A 13,469-nucleotide genomic window follows, 5' to 3' on the forward strand; every position below is an offset into this window, starting at 1 on the left:
CAGTAAGAATCAGAGAAGCAGAGGCTGCATACAGCAATAGGCTCCTCGCTCCCCCTCACCAGCCTTGGCCCACTCTCTGGCTGAAGAAAATGGTGAAAGAAACCACTTATTATGATGTTTTGGGGGTCAAACCCAAAGCCACCCAAGAAGAGTTGAAAAAGACTTATAGGAAATTAGCCTTGAAATACCACCCCATTAAGAATCCAAATGAAGGTGAGAAGTTTAAACAAATTTCTCAAGCTTATGAAGTGTTCTCTGATGCAAAGAAATGAGAATTATATGGCAAAGGAGGAGGTGAGGCAAAGGGTGGAGCAGGTGGGAAGTTGCTCCCCATGGACATCTCTGATATGTGTTTTGGAGGTGACAGAAGGATGGAGAGAAAAAAGAGAGGTAAAAATGTTGTACATCAGCTCTCAGTAACCTTAGAAGGTTTAAATAACAGTGCAACAAGACAACTAGCTCTGAAAAAGAATGTGATTTGTGACAAAGGTGAAGGCTGGAGATAGTAAAAAAGGAGCCATAGAGTACTGTTCCAATTGCTGAGGCACTGAATGCAAATAAAGAATTCATCAGATAAGACCCAGAATGGTTCAGCAAATTGAGTCTGTGTGTGTGGGGTGCCAGGGCCATGGAGAACAGATCAGTCCTAAGGATAGATGTAAAAGTTGCAATGGAAGGAAAATAGTTCAAGAGAAAATTCTAGAAGGTGATATTGACAAAGGCATAAAAGATGGCTAAAAGATAGCATTCATTGGTGACACAGACGAAGAGCCAGGATTGGGGCCAGGAGATATTATCGTTGTCTTAGATCAGAGGCATCATGCTGTTTTTACTCAAGGATGAAAAGACCTTTCCATTTGTATGGACATACAGCTGGTTGAAGCAAATGAAGGCATACTAATGTATCATAGGCCATATGAGAAGGGCCACCTAATCATCAAGTTTAAGATAAACTTTCACGAGAATGGCTTTCTGTCTCCTGATAAAATGCCTTTGCTGGAAAAACTCCTACCTGAGAGGAAAGAAGTAGAAGAAACTGCTGAAATGAGAACAGGTGGACTGTGATCCCAATCAGGAAAGATGGTGCTGTTACAATGGAGAAGCATGTGAGGATGACAAACATCGCCTCAGCAGACCTCTGTTCAGTGCCAAACCTTTTAATTGGGGCCAGTGAATAACATTCACTACTGGCATTTTATATGCAGTAGTGAATAAGTGAAGGACTAATCATAACATGCTCGCTACTTGCTATTGCTTTTATTTTAATATTGCTTTTTTAGCAATGTTTAATATCGCTTTTATTTTAATATATAACAAAATATATTAATATTTTAATATACTATAGTTTTTTTAAAGTTAAATGAAGAATAAACTCAAGTATGAAAGCTCCCACTTTGCCTTGTATGTAAGGTGACTTCAATGTGCAAGGTGAAGTTTAATACTTGAAAAAACTATTGGTTTAAAAAAAGAAAAGTCCTTTAGCATTTGTAAAACATTTTTCACTGTTTGCATGGACTAGTTTAGAGTGAAATGTCTAGGTATAGGTATGTATATTGACTTCAGTGTATGGCCCTTCATTGTTAAACTATGAAATTAAACTGCATTTAACTGGCAATTAGAAAAAAAAGTAATTTGTAGAGAAGTATTGGTAAGCATAGTTATTTGTATTAAGTGATATTTGTTGTGATGCTTCTGCATTTATTCTATTGCCTCAATAGTTATTTGAAGATGGCACAGTAGTAAGTTAGTCTGGGGTATCAGGTGAAGAGCGCTTTACATGAAGGAGGAGAAATTTGCATCTATGAGATCAGAAGGTGTTCCCTAGGCTCACTTTAAACCATTTCATTTATGCTCCAAAGTAACTGTAATTTATTGTCAATAGTATAGCAAATTATGAATAGCTTTAATTGTATGTTTAAAAGTCATCATATGTTCACATGCTTAAATCTGGATATCAGAATTTAAGTGATTCTTGAAATATATGAATGTCGCCCTAATATATTGATTACAAAGCAAAAACAAACAAACAAAAAAACAAAGACAGGATACAAATGCTTATCCCCATATGATTGGAAGAGATCATCACAAGATACCAAATTTAGGAGTAACTGGAAAGCATAGAGAAAAGTCCAAGTTGTCATTAAGAACAAAAAGAAAGAAGTATAAGGAGAAAACAGCATGTAAGACTCAGTAATAAGTTGGTATTGATTGTGATTACTAAAGAGAAACAAAATGGATTATTTAGTATATCACAGAATGGATTACATAGTAATCACAGAATGATTAGCAAATATATGTGAGGAAGATAGGAAGAAAAATCTCAGGTAAGATAAAGACCTTTAGAGGGTGGGAAACAAATGTGAAAAAACATTGCCACAATTGAAGTGATTCAAACAAACAAGAAAAACATAGTAACTGGTGTGGTGCAGCAAAATGTATTTACTCTCAGACTTAGTGCAATGCCTTGTACATACTCATTGAATGTTTGTTCATGACAAATACTGTACAAACGGAAAAGGAGAGAAAAGATCCTATTAAGATAACCAGAGAGAGGAAAAAATGAAGAAATGCGAACAGATTTCTAAATGATGGTGTGGGGTTGTTCATTAGAGCTGATTGTCAATTCTGTCTAAAGTTTTATGATAGCTTTTAAAAAAGGAAGTTTTCCTAATTCTAGTCATTCATTGCTCCCCTCTTTCAAAGCATTATTTAAAACTTAACTCTCCCACACATTCTTTTGGACTAGCCTCATCTTGATTCAAGGATTTCAGTAATTCAAGTAATCTGTCAGGAAACAACCAATCTGCATTTGGTCTCTATGGCTCTATATACTCTGGACATTTCATATAAATGGAATCATACATGTGACCTTTTGTATCTGGCTTCTTTTACTTAGCATAATGTTTTTGAGGTTCATCCACACTAGGATGAACATACATTATTCTTTTTCATAGTTGAATAATAGTCCATTTTAGGTACAAAATGCAATGTGTATCCTTTTATCCTTTGATGGGCATTTGGGCTATTTCTACCTCTTGTCAATTCTGAATAGCGTTGCTAAAAACGTGCATGTAAATGTACATGTACATATTTGAATATATGTTTTCAATTCTGTTGAGTAGATATAAGGAGGAAAATTATGGTTGTATGGTAATTGTTTAAAAATTTAAGGAACAGCCAAACTGTTTACCATAGTAGCAGAACCATTTTGCATTCCCACTAGCAATGTATGAGGATTCCTATTTCTCCACATTGTTGCCAATACTTATTCACTTTTTGATTATGGCCATCCTAGTGGTTGCGAAGTGGTGCTTTGTGGTTTTGATACGTATTTTCCTATCGACCAATGATGTTAAGCAACTTTTTTGTCATTTATATGTCTTATTTGGAGAATGACTATTCAAGTTCTTTGCTCATTTTCAAAACTTTTTTTTTTTAATTAGAGAAGTTTGGGTTTATAAAACAATCATGCATAAATACAAGATTCCCATATACCACCCACCAACACCACCTTGCATTGGTGTGAAACATTTGTTACAATTGATGATAGCACTTTTTTTGTAATTATATATTTTTTTTTTGGCTTAATAAGAGGAATTTATTGGCTTATAGTTTCAGAGGCTAGGAAGCTAGTTTCCTTGTGGGGTTGGTATTTTCTGGCAGGTCCATAGCCTTGGGGTTCTTGGCTTTTCTGTTAACACAGCAGCAGCATCTCCTTTCTCTTCTGGATTCTGTTGACTTCCAGGAGCTTCTGGAATCGAATTATCTCACTCCTCTGGGAGTGCTAAATTTGTTGTTTCTCATTGTTGTTCTGGGCTGGAGCCATCAATTTGTGATTTTTCCAAACTATTTTTGCTCTTAGTTGGGTAATAGAAAGAGAAAAAGAAAAGGGTACTGCCTCTGTAAGACTCCTCTGCCATTCTTGCTCGAGAAGTTTTGGAAAAATGGCCACCCTCAGAGTTGGGCCCCCAGTAATTTGAAGTAGCTGATCAAAGGCAGTGACCAGTGATTCGACCATACAACAGCCCCAAACCACCAAAGATCTTGGGGAATTATATATGTTCCCACATTGGCACCAGCAAACCGTAGTAGATGCTTGGCTGTAGCCCCCATTGCTACCTGCCTTACCACTGGGGGGTGGGGGATTGCAGCCACTGCACACAGGGTGAAAGTCACCAAGGCTATTATGACAGTTTATAAGCTTCTTCCTCCAGCTCTTCTGTGAATGCTGTGGAGTGTTCTACTAGCTCCAGAGTCTACTACTTTTTTTTTTTTAACAGTAATTACATCTGTTACAACTGATGAAAGATTATTAAAGTAGTACTATTAACTATTGTCCATAGTTTAGATAGGGGTTTCCCCCACATTCCCAGCCTACTTTTTCATGTATATCTTTATTTTATTGCTCATATACCCATACATTGGATAAAGGGGGTGTCAGTCACAAGGTTTTTACAATCACATAGTCACAAGATGAAGGCTATATAGTTATACAAAGATCAAGGCTACTGAATTACAGTACAGCAATTTCAGATGTCCTTCTGGCTATTCTGATACACTAGAAACTTAAAAGAAATATCTATATAATGAGTCAGTAGTCATAATCATTTGTTAAATCCTAACTTCTCAGTTACAACTCCTCCCTCTCATTTGATCATTATCTCAATCTTCAAAGATACCTGGACAATGACCATTCTAACTTCTTAATGCTGAAGAGGGGTGTTGACATCATGGAAGAGAGGAATGAAACTGGTTGATGTTCTTAAAGAGACTGGTACCGTTAGGTTTTAGGGCTTATCTGGTATAGGAGCCATCTGGAGGCTTTAAGTTTCTGAAAAAATAAACTTAATCCTTTGCTCATTTTAAAACTTGAGTTGTTTGTCTTTTTGTTGTTGAGTTGTAAGAGTTCTTTATATATCCTGGATGGGAGATCCTATGAGATATATGATTTGCAAATATTTTCTTCTATTCCATAGGCCGATTTATCACTTTCTTGATTATAGACTCCTCTGCATGAAAGTTTAGAATTATGATGCAATCCAATTTATCTAACTCTTCCTTTGTTGTTCCTGCTTAGGAGATCATATCTAAGAATCCATTGCCAAATCAAAATTCATGAAGATTTAGTTATGTTTTCATCTAAGAGTTGTATGGTTTTAGTTCTTTTGTTTAGGTCATTGATCCATTTTGGGTTAATTTGTTAAATTTATTTTTTATTAGAGAAGTTGTAGGTTGGCAAAACAATCATACAGAAAACACAGAGTTCCCATATACCACATTGCTCACACACAGTTTCCCTATTATTGACATTATTCATTAGGGTGATTTTTGTTACAATTGATGAAAGAATATAATTATAAACTATACTTCATAGCTTACATTAAGGTTCATTGTTTGTTTTGTACAGTACTATGTGTTTTATTTTTTAAGTTTTTACTCTTGTAACTTATATACAACCTAAAATTTCCCCAGTAACAGGTGTTGAAAAGGAGGCAGAGAAATAGGAACACTCATTCACTGCTGGTTGCAATGTAAAATACAGCAGTCACTGTGGAAGACAGATTAGCAATTCCTCAGAAAGCTAAGAACAGAACTATCATATAATCCTGCAATCCCATTATTTTGTATATACTCAAAAGAATTGAAAGCAGGGACTTAAACATATATTTGCACACCAATGTTCATAGCAACATTATTCACATTTGGCAAAAGATGGTAGCAACCCAAGTGTCCATCAACCAATGAACAGATATATAAAATGTGTTTTATATATACAATGGAATATTATTTAGCCATAAAAAAGAATGAAGCCCTAATACATGTGACAATGTGGATGAACACTGAAGACATCATGTTGCGTGAACTAAACCAGACACAAAAGGACAAATATTGTATGATCTCATTGATTTGAAATAATTAGAATAAGCAAACTCACAGAGTCAGATTCTAGAATATATTCTAGAGTGGACAGGTTAGGGACAGGGAATGCGAAGTTAAGACTTAAAATGCACAGGGTTCTTCTTTGGAATGATGGAAATATTTTGGTAATTGATGGTGTGATGGTAACAAAACACTGTGAACACAATTAATAGCACTAAAAGATAATGTGATTAAAAGGGGAAATGTTAGAATGTATATATAAAAGAAAAAAACAGTTTTAAAAATTCATGGAACTACAATGCAGAATCAGCAAACTCTAAGCCAAACCATGGATTACATTTAATAATACAATTATAAAAATGTGTTTTCATCAACTATCACAAGTACTCGATACCTTGGTGGTGGGGTACTATATGGGAATCCTATATTTTATGCATGATTGTTTTATACACTCATAACTTCTCTAATAAGGAAAAAAAAAAACACCCAGTAGGATCTCATAGCATCCTGGCTGGTCTCTCTCCCACCCCTTCATCAATTCTGTGCAGAGCCAGTCTATGCTCCCCCAGTGTTGATACCTGGTGCCATTTCCAGGGGGAGCAGAGTAACATTTGTCCATATAATGGGAGCGTGTATGTTTCACCCAATCTTTCTGGTGGTGACTAAGGGACTTGCCATTCCAGAATTTGCCCTGCATGTAAATCACCAAGCTCTCCTACCAGACGTTATGGGAGAACAGTCAAGTTGTGCTGCTAGGGGTAAGGAATTGCTGGCTGTAGAACATGAAGAAACGGTTTCCTAGGGAAGAGAGGGCATTCATAATCATGAAAAGGAGGGAATTCCTAGGGCCAAAAATGCATATGCAAGACGAGGAATGCACAGAAAGGATCAGGTAGGCTCCTATACTGTGGCTTGGAGCTATTCTATGAACTGATTTTATGTATAAGACAGGAAGGAGAACAGTCACACAGGTCAACCTGTAATGACTCAGAATGGTATATATTTTTTAATGTCTTCCTCTCTTTTTTTTCTTTTGTTGGCTCCTGGCATTCAAGGAAAATTTTACCATAACAGTAGCTGGATACAAACTTATGGTACACAATTTCTATTTGGGATGATGGAAAAGTTTTGGTAATGGATGGAGGTGATTTGGTATTGGATGGAGATTCAACATTGTGAAAATAATCAAAAGCAATGAATTATATATCTAAATCTGGTTAAAAGAAGAAATTTTAGGTTGTATACACAGCACTAGAAAAAAATTTTTCAAGTCCATGAATGTGTACAACACAAAAGTGACCCCTATGTTAAACTATTCAATTATAGTTAGTACAATTATGAAAGTATGCTTTCATCGATTGTAACAAACATACCACATGAATACAAGGTGTTAATAATATAGTTAACCCTGTATTATATGCATGATTTTTCTGTAAACCCACATCTCTAATTTTAAAAATTATATAAAAAACAGTGTAAGACAGAGGATGAGGGAATGACATCTTTAAAATATTGAAAGGAAATAAAACTGTCAACCAGTAATTTTAGACATATACATATACATGTTTATAAATGTCACGGCTAAGAGACTAGCACAGAAGGAAACTTTCTACATAGAAGGAAAATAATACTGGAGAGAAATCTGAATCTATACAAAAAAATGAAAAGCACTGGAAATGTTTTATGTTTGGATAAATATATAAAGTCCTTTATCATTTCAAAATCTCTTTAAAAGATAATTTATTATTTAAAGCAAAAATAATAATTTACTGTGCAGTTTATTACAAATGTAGAAGTAAAATATATGACAATAGCAAAAAGGATAGGAGAGGAAATGGGTGTACACTTTTATAAGGTTTTTACACAATATATAAAGTGCTATAATATCATTTGAAGGTAGCTAAAGACATACATTATAAAACTTAGAGTGACCACTAAATATTAAAACAAAAAATAAAAGGTATGTCCACAAAACTAATAATGAAGAAAAAAATTTATAATAAAAAATATTCAATCCAAAAGAAGTCAGGAAAAACAATCTAAGGAAACAAGGAAAAGACAAATAGCAAGATGGCAGTTTCCAATCCCACCATATCAACAACTACATCAAATATAAATGGTCTAAATATTTAAGTTAAAAAAATACAGATCATCAGATTGGATAAAAAAAATATGATCCCATATATGCTGTCTATAAGAAATCTTCCTTAAATATAAAGATGGGTTAAAAAAAAAAAGAGAGAGACAGAATGGAAAAAGATATACCATGCTGACATGTATGAAAAGAAAGCTAGAGGGCTATAAATGTCAGGCAAAATAGATTTCACTGGACATAATGATTATTTAGTAATGATAAATGGACTAATGAATCAAAAATACACAAGAGTCTTAAGTGTGCATGTACCTAATAACAGAGCTTAAAAGTTCATAAAACATGGGTTCCAGGACCAGATAAGTCCTAAAGCCTAGAGGGCCCAGGCTCTCCAGAACATCAGCTAGTTCCATCTTCCTACCCCATATTATCAATAGCCCTTTCAACATGAAAAAGCAGGAATGGTCATAGCCCAAATACCCCTAAAGAGTGAGAAAGAAGATCAAAGGTGATGCTGGAGTTAAACAGAGAAGGTAGGGTTTAACAAACAAATATGATTGCTGAATCATTAAACTGGTATTTCTTTTAGTTCCCAGTATCTTAGAGCAGCTAGAAGTGAAAACCTAAAATTGTGGAATTGTAATCCATACCAAACTCTGAAATCTATTCAACAAATAATCGTTTTGCTGTGCTTTGAAATTTGTTGCTTTTTTGTATATATGTTATTTTTCACAAAAATAAAATTAGAAAAAACAGTTGATTGTGATGATAAATATTTATTCCTTCTAGCCTCCTATATTCTGGAGAAGCTAGAAGGAAAAATCTGAGTGACAACTCTGGGATTGGTCTTGTAACTATATGTTGAAGAGTGCTCTGAAAATCATTGTTGTTTTTTCTTTCTTTGCTTTGTATATATGTTATATTATACAATAAAAAAGTTGAAAATAATTTTTAAAAAAAACTCCGTGAAACAAAAACTAGCAGAACTGATAGGAGAAATAATCAAATCCACAATTTAGTTGGAGATTTCAATACACCTTTCCCAATAATGGATAGAATGCGTAGATAGAAAATGTCAGTATCTTTTTCCTAATAATTGACAATTGGGTAGACAGAAAATCTACAAGGATATAAATTACTTCAGCAATAGTATCAACCTAATTGACATTTATGGGACATTTTACTCCCAAACAGCAGAATATCCATTCTTTTCAAGTACACATGAAATATTTACCAAAATAAATCATATTCTGGACCATAAAATAAATCTTAAATTGAAATTATTGAAATGATATAAGGTTTTCTCTGATTACAATGGCATTAAATTAGAAATCAGTAATCAAATTATATCAAGAAAAATTCCCAAGTATTTGCCGATTAAACCACACACTTTTTTTTTCCACTTACTTCTTTTTTTTTAAATTTTTTTATTAATTAAAAAAAATTAACAGACAAAACATTAAGATATTATTCCATTCTACATATACAATCAGTAATTTTTAATATCATCACAAAGTTGCATATTCATCATTTCTAGAACATTTGCACCGATTTAGAAAAAAATAAAAAAGACAACAGAAAAAGAAATAAAATGATAACAGAAAAAAAAAGATTATACATGCCATACCCCTTACCCCTCACTTTCATTTACCACTAGCACTTTAAACTAAATTTATTTTTAACATTTGTTCCCCCTATTATTTATTTATTTATTTATTTATTTTTTAATTAATTAAAAAAAATGACACAACATTTAGAAATCATTCCATTCTACATATGCAATCAGTAATTCTTAATATCACATAGATGTATGATCATCATTTCTTAGTACGTTTGCATCGATTTAGGAAAAGAACTAGCAAAACAACAGAAAAAGATATAGAATGATAATATAGAGAAAAAAATAAAAATAATAATAATAAAAAATTAAAAAAATATATATATATAAAACACAAACAAACAAACAAAACTATAGCTCAGATGCAGCTTCATTCAGTGTTTTAACAAAACTACATTACAATTAGGTAGCATTGTGCTGTCCATTTTTGAGTTTTTGTATCTAGTCCTGTTGCACAGTCTGTATCCCTTCAGCTCCAATTATCCATTATCTTACCCTGTTTCTAACTCCTGCTGGTCTCTGTTACCAATGACATATTCCAAGTTTATTCTCGAATGTCGTAAACCACACACTTTTAAATAACTGACACATAACAGAGAAAGTCACAAGGGATATTAGAAAATATTTTGAATGGAAGAAAACCACAGAATATTAAAACTTGAGGTGCACAGTTAAAATAGGAAATTTTGCCTACAACTTATACTAAATCAATGATATAATTTCCACTTGAAGAGACTAGAAAAAGAAGTGAAAATTAAACCCAAAATAAGGAGAAAGAAGGAAGTAATACAGATACGAGCAGGGATCACTGTAATAGAAAAATAGAAAAACAATGCGAAAATCAATGAACCCATAACTAGGTCAATAAAATTGATGAACCTCTAGCCAGAAATTAGAAAGAATAGAGAAGACATAAATTACTAATATGAAGAATGAAAATGGAGGTATCACTATATATCCTACAGACATTAAAAAGGTAGTATGATAACCATCCTCCAAGATGCCCCCCAATAATCTACAACTCCTCATATTCATATCCTGTGTAGTTCCCTCAAATATGGACCAAAAGAATATGACTGAACTGATGGCATGAAATTAGGTTGTAAAAGGCTGTGGCTTCCATATTGGACTCTTTCTCTGTTTTCTGAGATCATTTGCTTTGGGGGAAGTCAGCTGCCATGTTGTGAGAATATTCATTCAGGCTATAGAGGGGCATGTGTGGTAAGAAACTAAGTTCTCTGGCCAACTGCCAGCATGGCACTGAGGTCATCAACAGCCAAGTAAAGGAGCGTGGAAGTAGATTCTCCAGCTTTAGATGTGTGCAGCCAAGCCAACTTTAAATGAGACCCTGAGACAGAATCACCCAGCTAAACTGCTCCCAGATTCTTAACTTGGATGATTGTGAAGTAGTTAATATTTTTTAAGTAGTTAAGTTTGGGGGTAATTAGTTACATAGCAATACAAGCTTAAAGCAGTTAAAAGGGGAATACTATGAACAAATATATGCCAATAAATTTCACAAAATAGGTAAAATGAATAACTTTCTTGTAAGACACAAATTATCCTATCTTACTCAAAGAGAAGAAATATAAAATGTAAAGCAGTCATATCTATTTTTTAATGGGATTTGTTAAAAGTCTTCCGACAAAGAAAATTTCAGGCCCATCTGGCTTCACAGGTAAATTCTACAAAGTATTTGAGAAAGAAAATAAAAAAAAAACTTTTGAGAAAGAAATAATATTTCTATATAAACTCTTATAAAAGGAGAAGAGGAAGTAATATTTCTTAACTCATTCAAAAAGACTAATATTACCCTGGCCGCAAAACCAGACAAAGATATTACAAGAAAAGAAAATCATAGACCTTTATCTCTTTAAGCATATCCTCAAATACTTTAACAAAATTTTAGCAAATTGAATCTAGTAATATGAAAAGGTATAGTACACTGTCACTAAGTGGAGTCTCATCCCAGAAACCCAAGGTTAAATAAACATTTGAAAATCTAACAATATAATTCACCACGTTAACAGATTGAAAGACATAAAATTGTCGCAAAAGATGCAGAAAAAGCATTCAACAAAATTCAATATCAATTCATGACATAACCTTCTAGGAATAGAAGGGGACTTCTTCCTGAAAAATGTTATCTATGAAAAATTTATAGTTGACACATACTTAAATGGTGAAAGACTAAATGCTTTCCCACTAAGACAGGGATCGAGGCAAGGATGGCCACTCTTACCACTTCTATTTACTATTGCACTATCAGTCTCTAGAAATTGTAGTAAGGCAATACAATAAAATAAAGGGCAAACATATTGGAAATGAAAAACTAAAACTGACTTAATTCACAGACAATATGATTTCTAGTAGAAAATCCTACAGAATCTATAAGAGAGTTCTTACAAATATTTAATAACTAAGTTTAGAAACCCCCTGTATAAGGTCAAATAGGAAAAGAATTTTATTTTTATATGGGAACTAGATATAAAAATACCATTTATAATAGCAAAAAATGTTGAAATATTTAGGGTCCAATTAAATGAAATATGTATAAGACTTTTGCGCTAAAAACTATACAACATTGCTTAGAGAAATTATATCCTACTAATAGACTGGAAGCCTCAAGTTTATTTAAAATGTCAGTTCTTCCCAAATTGATCTTCAGAGTCATTGCAACCCTTATCAATATTCTAATAAATTTGTTACAATGGTAGGTGATTCTAAAGCCTATAAGGAAATATAAAAACCTGTAATAGCCAAAATAATTTTGAAAAAGAACAAACTTGGAAGACTTTCTTATTTCAATGCTTATTATAAAATTGCAGTAATTAAGACAGAGTGAAAGTGCCATAAAAATATATATAGATCAGTAGACTATAACAGAGAATTGAGAAGTAGACCCATGCATACATGTGGCCAATTGATTTTAGACAAAGGTGCTAATACAATTCAAAGAAGAAAGGATAATCTTTTCAACATATTGTACTGCAACTATTATATACTCTTATGCAAAAAAGAATCTTAACTCTTTCCTCAATCCACATTTAAGTATAACTCAAAATGGATCATAGACCTAAACGCAGGAGTTGAAACCATAAAACTTCTAGAAGAAATTATAGGAGAAAATCTAGCAATCTTAGGTTAAGCAAAGATTTCTTCTTAAAGAGGTCATAAAAAGCACAAAAAGGACAAATTTAACTTCATCAAAAAGAAAAACTTTGCTCTTCAAAAGACATAAGAAGGGTGGGCAACGATGGCTCACTGACAGAGTTCTTGCCTGCCATGCTGGAGACCCGGGTTTGTTCCTCAGTGCCTGCCCATGTTAAAAAAAACAAAAAAAAAGACAAGAAAACAAAAGATAATTTACTGACTGCATTTATTTGGTAAAGGACTAACCAGAATATACAAAGAACCCTCAAAACTCAATAATAAGAAAACAAACAATCCAATAAGTAAAAATGGGCAAAAGTTTGAGCAGATATTTCACCAAAGAGAATATCTTGGATTGCAAGTAAGCTCGTGAAAAGATGCTCAATGTCATTAGTCATGATGGAAATGCAAATTAAAATAACACCTATCTGAATGACTAAAATAAAAAAGACTGACCATAACAAGTGTCGGTGAGGATGCAGAGCAACAGGAACTCTTTTTCATTTCTTGCAGGAATGCAAAATGGTACAGCCACTTTAGAAATTAGTTTGGAAATTCATTATAACATTATACAAACTTACCAAATACACAGCAATTCCACAGATAAGTATTCATCCAACAGAAATTATAATCTACATCCATACAAAGTTTTGTAAGGTTAGGTTCCCATCAGTTTTATTTATAAAGCTTGAGAATTGAAAACAACCTAAATATTCATCAACTGGT

The 13,469-nt window shown here is 33.2% G+C and overlaps 1 protein-coding gene and 1 pseudogene across 1 annotated transcript in view; one reads left to right on the forward strand and one right to left on the reverse strand.

Moving 5' to 3' along the window:
- Nucleotides 1-13,469, reverse strand: part of DCDC1 (doublecortin domain containing 1) — a 544,066-nt gene that overhangs the window by 525,331 nt on the left and 5,266 nt on the right.
- On the forward strand, nucleotides 90-1,161 carry LOC143645267 (dnaJ homolog subfamily A member 1 pseudogene; annotated as a pseudogene).

Source organism: Tamandua tetradactyla, chromosome 8 (assembly GCF_023851605.1).
Source record: "Tamandua tetradactyla isolate mTamTet1 chromosome 8, mTamTet1.pri, whole genome shotgun sequence".
Taxonomy (NCBI): domain Eukaryota; kingdom Metazoa; phylum Chordata; class Mammalia; order Pilosa; family Myrmecophagidae; genus Tamandua; species Tamandua tetradactyla.